The following is a 12,191-nucleotide window of genomic DNA, read 5'->3' as shown; positions in this document are numbered from 1 at the left end:
CATGTATTCATTTTTATTATAGTTCTGTATACATTAGAACACAAGACGTTCCTGCTGGATGTAATCCTTTGTTGTTGTTTAGTCATTTAGTCGTGTCCGACTCTTCGTGACCCCATGGACCAGAACACACCAGGCACTCCTGTCTTCTACTGCCTCCCACAGTTTGGTCAGACTCATGTTTGTAGCTTTGAGAACACTGTCCAACCATCTCGTCCCCTGTCGTCCCCTTCTCCTTGTGCCCTCAATCTTTCCCAACATCAGGGTCTTTTCCAGGGAGTCTTCTCTTCTCACGAGGTGGCCAAAGTATTGGAGCCTCACCTTCAGGATCTTTCCTTCCAGGGAGCACTCAGGGCTGATTTCCTTAAAAATGGATAGGTTTGATCTTCTTGCAGTCCATGGGACTCTCAAGAGTCTCCTCCAGCATCATAATTCAAATGCATCCATTCTTCGGCAATCAGCCTTCTTTATGGTCCAGCTTTCACTTCCATACATCACTACTGGGAAAACCATAGCTTTTACTATACCTACCTGACTAGAATGTGATCCCACCTGAAGTAGCTGAAGTCCTATAATCTCTGATCATTGGCCATGATGGCTGAGGATGATGGGAGTTGGACTCAAACAACACCTGAAGGGCCAAAGGTTTCCCAACTCTGGATTAAACCAAAGGTTCATCTGGTCCAGCACCTTGTTTTCTACAATGGTCAAGTCGATCAAGTAGCCTTCCACTGATGAATGGTATTCTGTGGCATTCTGTTTTTGACTTTCGCCATTCCATATGGCCATCATGACTGATAGCCATTGTTAGACCTGTGTGCCATGAATTTGTCTATTCCTCTTTTAAATACAATGAAGCTAATATGCATTTTTTTCCACTTTATGGCAACAAATTCCACACATTACATAGCTGTTGTATTGAGTTCTTTATTTTGCTATTTTGAATCTACTGCCAACCAATTTCATTTCGACCAGTGTCATAATGACTTTCTACATACAATTTATGGGTGGGGTATAAATAAATTATTATTATTATTATTATTATTATTATTATTATTATTATTATTGAAAGGAGTTTGTCTATCTCTCTCTCTGTCCATCTGTTCTCCATAGGTTTGGCTGGCTCTTGAGATATTGAGATACCCTAACCATATTTAGCATGAGGGTTTGTATGCAGGTCACCATTTCAAAGCAAGATGGTGGACCTAAATGCAACTTTGGTGTGATTTCACCCTTTTCTTTATGTGATGGGTTCAATCTCATAAATTACACTATCCATTTACCCCTCCCCCTCCCACGGATTCCCAGGCAGTGCTGAGAACTCCCTGCTAGTAATTTTATAACAGTGATTTCTCCCATTCCAAATTGAACCCCTCGATCATTTTGGTCCATGTATACAATATCCCTTTTTTTAAGATAGAGGGATCTATGCTGAAAAGTTGCACCAAAGTTGCACTCTGGTCTGCCATTTCTGATGATGGAAAAAATACTGATCTCTTTTTTGTTACAATTTTTATTAACATTGATGTTTTAAATTATATTTTCAGATTCTTTCTATCTTTTTTGAGAACTCTTATGAATCTAAAGGTTTTATTATAGATTTTGAAACAAACAAACATATAAATACATTTTTTGAAATTAAGAAAGAAAAGGAGAAATGAATGCACCAGTCTTGTGAATAGAAGTTTGAGAGTTTTTAAATTATTATTATTTTAATATCTCCCCCTCCCTCCCTGCATTTTGCCCTTCTAGCTACTTTAGAGTGTGACAAGAAGGGGCCTTTGATGTTGCCAGCTTGATGAGCATAAAAACCAAGCACAACCAGGCAGGCAAAAATAATATTTATCTTTGTGCTTTTTATCATTAACACATTGCTTACATTTGGGGTTGTTACCCTTATGGCATACCACTCCCCCATACTTTACTTATTTTACTTATTAATTGTTAAGATGATCAGTTAAAATGCAAAACATATCATTTTTAAAAGATGCGAAAATTCAGGTACATAGCAGTATGCGAACTGCATTTCTTGTTTCTTTCCTATCTCCATACCTATGGCTTCATGTGGTCTCTCTCCTTTATGTGACATTAGATGCAAGGAACCGTCTCATAAGTGCATGTAATAGATTTACAATAGGGATTAACAACAGGCAACTTCTGTATGCATGAGCACCAGAGAATATCTGGAATAAAAATGTTTCTTTACCTTAATATATAGCAGTAGTTTGCTGTGGACAGTGCTGGATTTGGTTTACTTGCAGATTCTATCTCGTGAAATAATTTGGGAAATGGTAGCAGTTTCCTGATCGTCTATCTGCCTATGCAGTTGATATGGTTATACAGGCTATTTTCTCTGCAATGGAAAGGAACACTAGAGAGCCATGGTTAATCATGGCTTTTCATACTGTGATTTTATGGTGGACACATGGCAGAATAAATATTTTGGAATGCCTGCCCTTTTATTTCTGCCAATATTCTCTGCTGGCACACATCCATGAATTATTGACAATGCCGATCCAAAGAACTGCACACTTTTTATGATGTACAACTGGTATAGGATTGCTGGCATAGTTATGAAGTATCCAGTAAAATATAGCACAACTATAACATATTAAAGGGCAGTAAAAACACTGCATTTTCACAGTTCACATTGTGTTGCTTTTTAGACGAATACAAACTTAGCATTGATATGGAAACATACATGGAAAAAAATACACTGTACATTCACATCAAGTGGAAGGATTGTGGATGGAGGCCTATTAACCTTACTAAGATCACAGTAGGTGCTTGTAGTTAATGTATCATCTGACGCCTTCACATGAATGTGCATGATAAACTTTATAGTCAGCAGAGTGAACAACAGTGAAATCCTAATCATATCCATTCAGAAGTTTGTACTATTGAATTCAATGGTGCTTATTCTAGGTAAATGAAGTTTGGGTTATACAGTAGTTTGCCCTACCGTCTGCCACAGAATAGCATGAGAAGCTGGCCTCACTCTGCATTAATCCTGGCCAGGCAATAGCCAGGGTTTGGATTGCACAGCAAAAACAAAACAACAAAAGCCATCAGCAGGGACAAATGTACGGTTCTATAGTTAGGCAGGAATAAACTGCTGCACAAATATCAGATGGGTACACTTGGTATGCCAGTAGAGGATATAAAAAGGATCTAGGAGTCTTAGGAGACAACAAGCTTAGCATGGGTCAATAGTGTGATGCAGCAGCAAGAAAAAAGCTAATTCTATTCTAGGTTGCATCAACAGAAGTGTAGTGTCCTGGTCAAGGGAAATAGTATTATTGTTCTATTCTGCATTGGTCAGACCACAGCTGGTGTACTGTGTCCAGTTCTAGGCACAACAATTTAAGAAGGATATTGACAAGATCGAACGTGTGCAGAGGAGAGCAACCAAGATGATCAAAGGTCTTGAAACCAAGCCTTATGAGGGATGGTGGATGTAGGTATGTTTAGCCTACATAAGAGGAGACTGAGAGAAGACATGATAGCCATCTTCAAAAATCTAAAGGGCTGTAAATTGTTGTGGCGATCACACAGGGTCCCTGGACGTTTGATGGTCTACTGATCCCTGTGCCACCACTGTGATTGCCTCTTCGCTGCCACCAACTCGTTTCCCACGGGTACACATGGAGTCCAGACGGTTGTTAACATTAACAAAAAATCAAGTTTATTTTTATAAGCACATACGAGTTTAGTTAATTTTCCTTGTCAGTTTCTTAATCTTAGTTTCTATAATGACCTAACAACTTCAAACTGATTATCCCAGCTATCTATCTGACTCCACCTAACAGTTCCTCTCACTCTCTCACAACACAACTCGACCAACCCACAGACCTATCCTCCCTCTTCCTTCTCCAACTCCCAACTCTCAACTGACTTCCACACAACTCCGACTCTCACTCTAACTCCTCCTATCAGTTTCTCTCTGGCCAATCACATCACACTCATTTAACCCTTTCCTTATGACTCAGCATGATGTCACCTAGGAGGGCAAACGCCACAATGGTGGACTCTTCTTCCTTGGAGATGTTTAAGCAGAGGTTGGATGGCCATCTGCCATGGGGGATTTCAGGTGAGATCCCTTCATCGCCTGCAGCTTGACTACAAAACCCTCAAGGTCTCTTCCAGCGCTACAATTCTATGGCTATTTGAAACATCAATTGACATTGCTTTTAATAGAATGTAGTCTGAAGCAAACAAGGTTAGGCATCCCCAATCACAGCAAAACTACAAAAGCTAAATACAAGTTTTACTCAGGCCAAATTATTCATCTATTTATTGTCTCAACGAACTCAACATATTCCAGATTTCATAATGTTTCCTGGCTTAGTGTCAGAAGATGTGCTTGCAGTTTCCCATTCTTAATGAATGAAGATTCTCCGAACAACACTCCCTCACCAACTTTAAAAATAGAAAACACCCCCTTTTCTTGAGAAAATTAATTGTGCTTAATCCATTTCACACTTTTAATGGTATAATTAGCCTCCCCAGATGCATAGTCATTATGGTGGTTCCCTAATATATGTGATTTTAACCATCTGTCAGCTCAGTCAGAGATTCAACTGCTTAGTATAACATTTGGAAACACCATATTAATTATGCTCCATGGAGGTTAGGTCTTCAAAGCAATGAATGACTTTACTCTTTAAATTTGATACATTTGTATTATTTACTATAAAAATGCTACCTTAAAAAATGTGATAGTTATCTGAAAATCTCCTAATTCTTTCATCAGCTCAAGAAACTGAAGTTTCGAACAATTTAGGGCATGATTTAGGATTTTTTTAAAGTCCTAATTTTGGAATCCAGTTCTCCAGTCAGGTAATGGGTACAAAAATGCATATATCTAGGGGAAATTGTACATATGTTTGCATATACTAGGGAAAACAACACACAAAAATATGCTATGTTAAGGGGAAATGCTTTGCAAAAAAAAAAAAAGCCTATGCAAAATAGCATAAAAAATTGTGTGATTTGGTGATATTTGCACTAAAATGCTGATGGATTTTCATGAGAACTTTTTATCACTTAATTTTCAACCTGATGTAGAGAACTAGGTGTAAGATTGGGAAAAAAATGAGAAACGAGAAGAACCAAAATGGACAGATTTTCTCAGTACCTAAATTAGCTTCCTATATCTGTGTCTGAACTGTATGAACTTCAGTCTGCAAGTGGAGATTCCTCACGATAGGAATACTGTCCTTAGTGGGTGAATGGGAAGTTATTGCTACAATCTACAATTCAAGACACAGATTCACAGTTGGTGTGAATTAGGCTACTGAAAAGATTGATTATACTATAGGATTAAGGCCAATAAAAGACAAAGAGAAAATCAACAGCAGGATGCCCTGAACTGAATCTGGCATAGAGTATCTGAGTTATCATCAATGAACTGAATCTAATTCTTGCAGGTGATCGGAGACTGAAACATATGAGCATGAACCTTATGTAGATACTGGACTTACTGTAATTATTATGTGGTTAAAGATGACATTCGCTGTTGAAGGAACTGCTTTGGTAGTCAGTGGCGTAACGTGGGGGGTGCAGGGGGGCCCGGCCGCACCGGGCACAACATCTGGGGGTTAGGGTTAGGGGGCGCAAATCCACGGGTTAGGGGGCACAAATTACTTGCCTTGCCCCGGGTGCTGTTGGTAGTGCAGTTGTCATAGGCACAAACAAATTTGAGGTGTCAAGAAAGGATATCAAATAGTTTATTATTGTTGCTGCTTTTTAACTGTGAGGGAGGGCAAGAGGCATGTGTGGGATTTTCTGCCTCATGTGCCAAAATAGCATTTTACAATGAACAGTCCCTGAAGTGAATGGGTTAGGCGATGCTAATGCAGAAAACCTCGGCACTTCCATGCATGCTCTGTAGAATGGATTGTATTTCTTTTGTGTGAATATATCTTTTATAATTTCCACACTGCCACTTAAACTTGCCTGCCACTTAAACTAGGTGTATGTGGGTGGGGGAAATGTCATTTGCTACTCTGGTTCAGGCAGCAAAATGACAGACAAAGTAAAAATTCTGGTACCATATAGTCACAGATCCCAGGAATGTACTTTTACTTCTGCCCCAATACTATGGGTATTCACTATATGAAGCCATTCTGTATCTGTTGCGTGTATACAGAATTACTATAGGAAATTGCCACAAGTTTTTTTTTTCTTCCATTAAATCGACACGTTTAATTACATTTTTCATTAAAGGCACACATGTACACAGAACACTTATTTCACTTGAAAAGAAATAAAGTATATGCTTCAGTGTTATTTACCCTAGTCTGAGAATGTTCAGTATCTTTTGCAACTCAGCTATACAAAAGAAGCTAAAAGATTGACTCAAAAGCAACATAGCTGACAACTTAGATCAAACAAATTGATGTCTTTGCTGCAGGTTTCCAATAAAATGCTTTCTATTTTTATTCTTTGATTGTCTCTACTAGACAATTGGGGCTTGTTTGTCTAAGAACTAAAGCTGTAGAAAAGTCTTGTCTGTCGTTTCCATTGGATTTAACTGATGTGGATGGCCTGCAAATATCATGATGTGAAGATCTCTCCAATATGGCAAGGTTTGGAAAGGAAAGTTCAGCCTATACGGCAAGATGGAAATTATGAAAGACATATTCACACAAAATAAGCTCAGTCTATTCCATAAAATACTGATGGAAGCACTGAGATTCCTCACACAAACTTAGACTAACTTAAGTGTCAGGAGATGGTGGTTAGCATATCAATTGGTAAATGGAACAATGGAACAATATATTGTCTTCTAAGCCGTACAGATCTCTCCCAGCCCCCATACATCCATGAATGGCCAGTGAACCTTGCAAATAGGTGTCACTGTCCGCCAATACAGGTGTCCTCTGTGAGTTCAAGAATGACACCAATTTCCTGGCAGGGATTTAGAGAGAGGATTCCCCCCCCCCCCAGTTATGGAGGGAGTGTCCACTGACAAAAAGGTTTTTGTCTAATGAGCATCAGCAGGTATCTATTACATTGAAGACTACAGTACAAATGACCTCCCTAGCTTTCATTTCTAAATATATGAGATGGCCATACTCAAAGAATGCAATCTAAAGGAGTAGTACCTTGGATCCTGAATGCCTTGGTACTCAGACATTTTGGCTCCCAAATGTCGTAAACCCAAAAGTGAGTGTTCCGGTTTGCGAACGTTCTTTGGAACCCAAATGTTCCATGGGGCTTCTACGTCTTCCAGTTGGCCACAGGAGCTTCCTGCAGCCAATCAGAAGACGTGTTTTGGTTTCCAAATGTTTTGGAAGTCAAACGGACTTCCGGAACAGATTCTGTTCAACTTCCAAGGTACGACTGTACTGCTTGCACAAAAATGGAAGACTCTGCAGGGCCTGCAAATATCCTTGTGGTATAAAAACATATGGAACCTGATGATCACAGAAAAGATAAACCACAATATGAAAATTTCAAAAGGCTTAGAATATCCAGAACATTTTTATACTGTGTGGTAGGACTTTATTATTTATACCAATACAACTTGCCTCTTTGGTGCTACCAGTGTGGGAAATGTGGACTTCTTAATGTTTCTACTGACATGTGTTTCCTCCCAACTTTGTGTGTTGTTGAAAATCTAAAAGAATGGATATGTGGCCTCCTTTGCACTTCTGTTATTTTTTCTATTTTTATGTTTCTTTAAAAGGGTGGGAAATGATCTTACGCCTAATGAAAAAAAAATAAGAAAACATGCAGACTCTTTAGAGCTTGTCTGGTTAATACCAGGGGCGGAGGAAGGGAGTGCGGTAGGGGCAGTCTGACCCGGGTGTCACCTCTGAGGGGGTAATAAAATGCCGGGCAGCACTCACCACGGGGCCTGCAGAGCACCCAAGGCACGCATCTCTCCTGGGAGTGACATGGCGGCTTGGGCATCTGCAGGCTCTGCGCTGCCCCAAATGGTCTGCCCAATGCCTCCCCCTCAGTTGTAGGGCAGCTGAATGGGAGGAGGCAGACAGACTCCTCAGAGGCCCCCTGGAACATCCTGTCCCAGCTGGCCCTGCCCCTGGGTGCCGGGCATGCACCCTGCCCCGGTGCCCGATTGGCTTGCTCCGCCACTGATTAATACACCCACAATGTTGGGGCTTGGGACAGGGGGAGTAACCCAAAAGTGCTTCCCTTAACCCCCCAAAAGGTATGACCAGATGAGATGGAAGCCGACAAGCTGTTCAGTGCAGGGTCAGGCTCTCTCCAGCGACAGTTCCCGCAGTGTTTCATATGCATGCAGACATCCTATCACCTATGTAATATGTAGTGTCTCTTTTAAACCCAATGCATGTGTCTCACCACTTTATTCCATATATGGGTGCAATATGATAGCAGGAAAGGAGTGGGAGAACCCTCTCTCTCATGCTTTAACAATCTTCTAGTAGCTGGAGCTGCCACCTCTGGGATTCCTGCGATTTCTAGAGGCAACCAGGAAGACATCAATGCTTTTTCAGTCTGAGGTATATTTACTAGCATTTTCTTGTAAGGTTGCTTCCAAGGTGCTCCATTCGTTGTTTGCTATCTTGATATAATCTACAATGCAGACAAAGAGCTCTGTTTATTTTAGGAGCCCGGAGATAAATATAAAGGCAGACAACTGAGAAAAGGGAAGGCGTAAGATTCCTCTGAAAGGAACTGAACTCCTTTACTTCAGGCAGTTGAATTCTGGCAACCAGTTACCTTGAGAAAATGTTTGTATTTTACCACAGGCTGTGTCATTTTTAGGTGAGAGAGAAAATTAGATCATACTCCAAAGGGGGAAAATGGGAGAAGTCCTACAGTACAATAAAAATAAAATGGGTGCTGTAAAAATCAGATGGGCCTTGAGGAATGGACAAAGCAGAAGGAAATATGATGACAGTTGTGTTAAAATGGTTCTGAGGGAGCAAAATAAAGCAGCTGCAACATCTGCACTCTCTCAAACAATGACTGTTCCTCCATGGAAACAAAGACAACAAAACTCTGCAAATAGAATACCAAGTCAGGTAGAAAAGTTCCAGCATAGCCCTTAGCTGGGTTGTGATAATTTTGTATATCTGGGGAGGTTTAAACATGGGAGTCTATAGAATATTATCCCACTCACTGTGTGCACCTCATCATTTTACTTCCCTCATCTGCAGGTGTAGACTGAACCTGATGTATGGATCAAAGTTAGAATGATGGAATCTTCCCCATGTCCCATAGTCTTGTCTAGGTGCACCAACTCTATGGGGCTGAGGCCTCTACAACCCCCAATATCTGCTGGGACAGGGCTCAGCCGCCACTCCAACCTTGAGTGGCCAGAGGAGGCCTGGCAGGATGTCACCCTGGGCCAACCAAAACAGCCTGGTGTGTGAACATTGCACCGGCAGGAGGCCTGGCCTGCCTCTCTTAATGCAACAATGCACACACAGCCCCTCACAATTGTTGGGCACAACTTGGTGCCTGTGGTCTTGTCTTAGGTTCTCTCTCTGTGTGGTTGAATCAGTTATTGTGTAAAATGTATTCTCCTAAAATCCAGAAGGGATTAGATGGATGAAGCAAAACAGGATTACTTCAGCAAAACTCATCCAGTACTGGAATACAGCTGTGGTTCTGATTAGTGCATTCAGGTCTGATATCAACATCTGGTAATTCAGAACACCTTTTGGCACCTGATTGGGTCAACTTGCTTGCCTATTCCCTCAGATTTTGTGTGGGTGTTTACCTTGTGTGAAGGGCGACTGCAAGACACTAGTCTAAGTTTTCCACAAATGTATCCAAATCAAAAATGCCCAGCAGTTGTCCAAAGATATCCTGCATTTGCCCATTGTAGTGTGTTGCAGCTGCTGGCAGCCACTGCTCATGGTCAGAACTTCCCTGATACTGAAATGGAGCTTTACTGAAATCCTTGTTCTGCTTTTCTGGGGCCTAAGAAGAAGGTGGCCTTCAGATGCCTCAAGGGATGTGCAAGATAATCTCAATTTGTGATTTGAGGACCTGATCCCCACTTGGGGAATGAAAACACGTGGACACAGTATATTAGATTAATGGGCAAGAAAAGACCACAACTTTATTGATTACAGCATGCGAGAAGGTATTGGCTTAGGCATTGGACCACAGCAAATTTGACTCCACCCACTCGGAGAGGGGTGAGTCTGTTGAGGGGTTAACCACCAGTAGGGGGAAAGGCTTTGTTATCTATGCCCATTGCAATGTGCCCTGCACTAGGGAGATAAAGCAGAGAATGGCAGGGACATTGTATAGTCTAATGATGGAGGACCTTTTCCAGATGTTGAGCTCCAACTCCCATCAACCCCAGTCATGAATGATGGGAGTTTGTAGTCCGACAACCTCTGAAGACCTATAGGTTGTCCATCACTGCTATATTCCCTTAAAATCTGTACCCTCCTCACCATGTGCAGTTCAAGAAAATATTTCTTTTCCTTTTAGGCATTTGATTTTCCCCAATCCAGGTTCCAGCCACATCTAGAGATATGTATATGCCAGGAAAGAAAGAAGGAACAAATAAAATTATATTATGGTAAACCGTACTGTATGAGTCATGCTACCAACACCATAGATGTGTAATGCTAATCAAAACATAAGCTGACTTAATGTATATAGCATTTTGGATAGATGAAGCTAGAAATGCTTGCACAACTATCTGAATATGGAAAGTCTGGAAGAACAGGAATTTACTGTGTGAAAGGGATATTCTTTCTAAAATGAGATTCACCCCTGAAGACGAAAAATGCCTTATAAAACATCATGTCCAAATAGCTGGGTTTTAGAGAGCATTTTGATCGGAATGTATGCATGACAAGTAAGGTAATTTTAAAAATACACAGTGTATGCTATACAAATGTTATTTCGAATAGAGGCATGGCATTGATTGACCCATTTCTAACTTGAAAAACAAACAAGTGCATACACATAATGGGCTGTAAGAAATATTGAATTCAAACCCAGCTTTGCATTCTAGGGCTAAAAATAATCAGTGGATTTATAGTACTTTACTGGACCTTTTCTTTTCCCCTTTTTTGGCAGCAATCTCAGCTGCAAGCCAATTGGTAAATAACAGACGCAATAAATGAGAAACGGTTTAAGACATTTAATAAGCTATTTACACTCTGCAGTAGCCTCTCACATGGAGGATTTCCCTCATCCTGGTTGGTTAGTTGCCCAAACTGATCCAAAATATGTTTATCCAGAAGTAATCCCTCCAGAGTTCAATGTGACTTTCCCCCCTGGCAAGTATGCTTAGTAGTGAAGCTTTGATGTGAAAAATGGATGGGAGACAGAGGCAGAGAATGATAAGCCACAGCATTTCCCAAGAATCCCTCTCTTGAGTCTGAAAGGTTGGTGTAGACACCCCCTATGCTCTTACGTATTTTAGTAAGTAAAACACTGGATTTGAACCTGTGACTAAAGTAAAATGTTCCAGTGAACTACAGACTCAAGGTCTCTCCATTCATTCTGTTGCTAAAAAAAGCTTCATCAGACTCCTACCTGAATAGTAAATTCATCAGTACATTCCCTCATTAGGCAACAGGAAAGGAAAGGAAGAGAGGAGAGATTTCAGGGCATTTCCATCACCTGTGCTGAAAGGCCATCAGATACCTGTAGCTGCTGTTCTCTAGTCTTTATGGTTGTCACAAGAGAACTCTCTAGCTCAGAACTGCTGCATGAGCTTGTTTTGCTCCTTCTCCCGTCATTTCTCCTTTTCATATCATAGCTTTTAGACTCGAAGCCTGAGGGTAGGGCATATCAGTGTCCTATTTATATTTGTAAGTTGCTCCAGGAGCCGTTCTTGCCTGAAGAGTGGGATAAGCAATATTTAACTCAATAAGGGAAGTCACTATGGCAAAACCACAGAAACAAGAACAATTCCTTTTAACTAGATTTAAAATTATTTTTTAACCCAAGAAAGGAGCTTGTTCTGAAATACATGCATTTCCCTTGATCTCTCATTCCTTGACCATTCAGTACATAATCATGGACCTTGATGTTTCCATTGGATTAGTATTATGCTTGAGATGGCATAATAGGAAATGAAAGTTTTTCCTGCAGCGATTAACCTGAGTTGGCTCATTTAAACATGCAAAATCAATTGAAAGTTTCAAATGTAAATTCAAAAAAAAAATAAAATCGGTTTTGTATTATGAGGATGTTGTGCAGTGAGCCTTGAGCTTAGGCAGTTC

The sequence above is a fragment of the Podarcis gaigeae genome (genome assembly GCF_964106915.1).
Source record: "Podarcis gaigeae genome assembly, chromosome: 4".
Lineage (NCBI taxonomy): Eukaryota > Metazoa > Chordata > Lepidosauria > Squamata > Lacertidae > Podarcis > Podarcis gaigeae.
The sequence above is the reverse complement of the archived record's forward strand: the minus strand, read 5'-3'. Positions refer to the sequence as shown.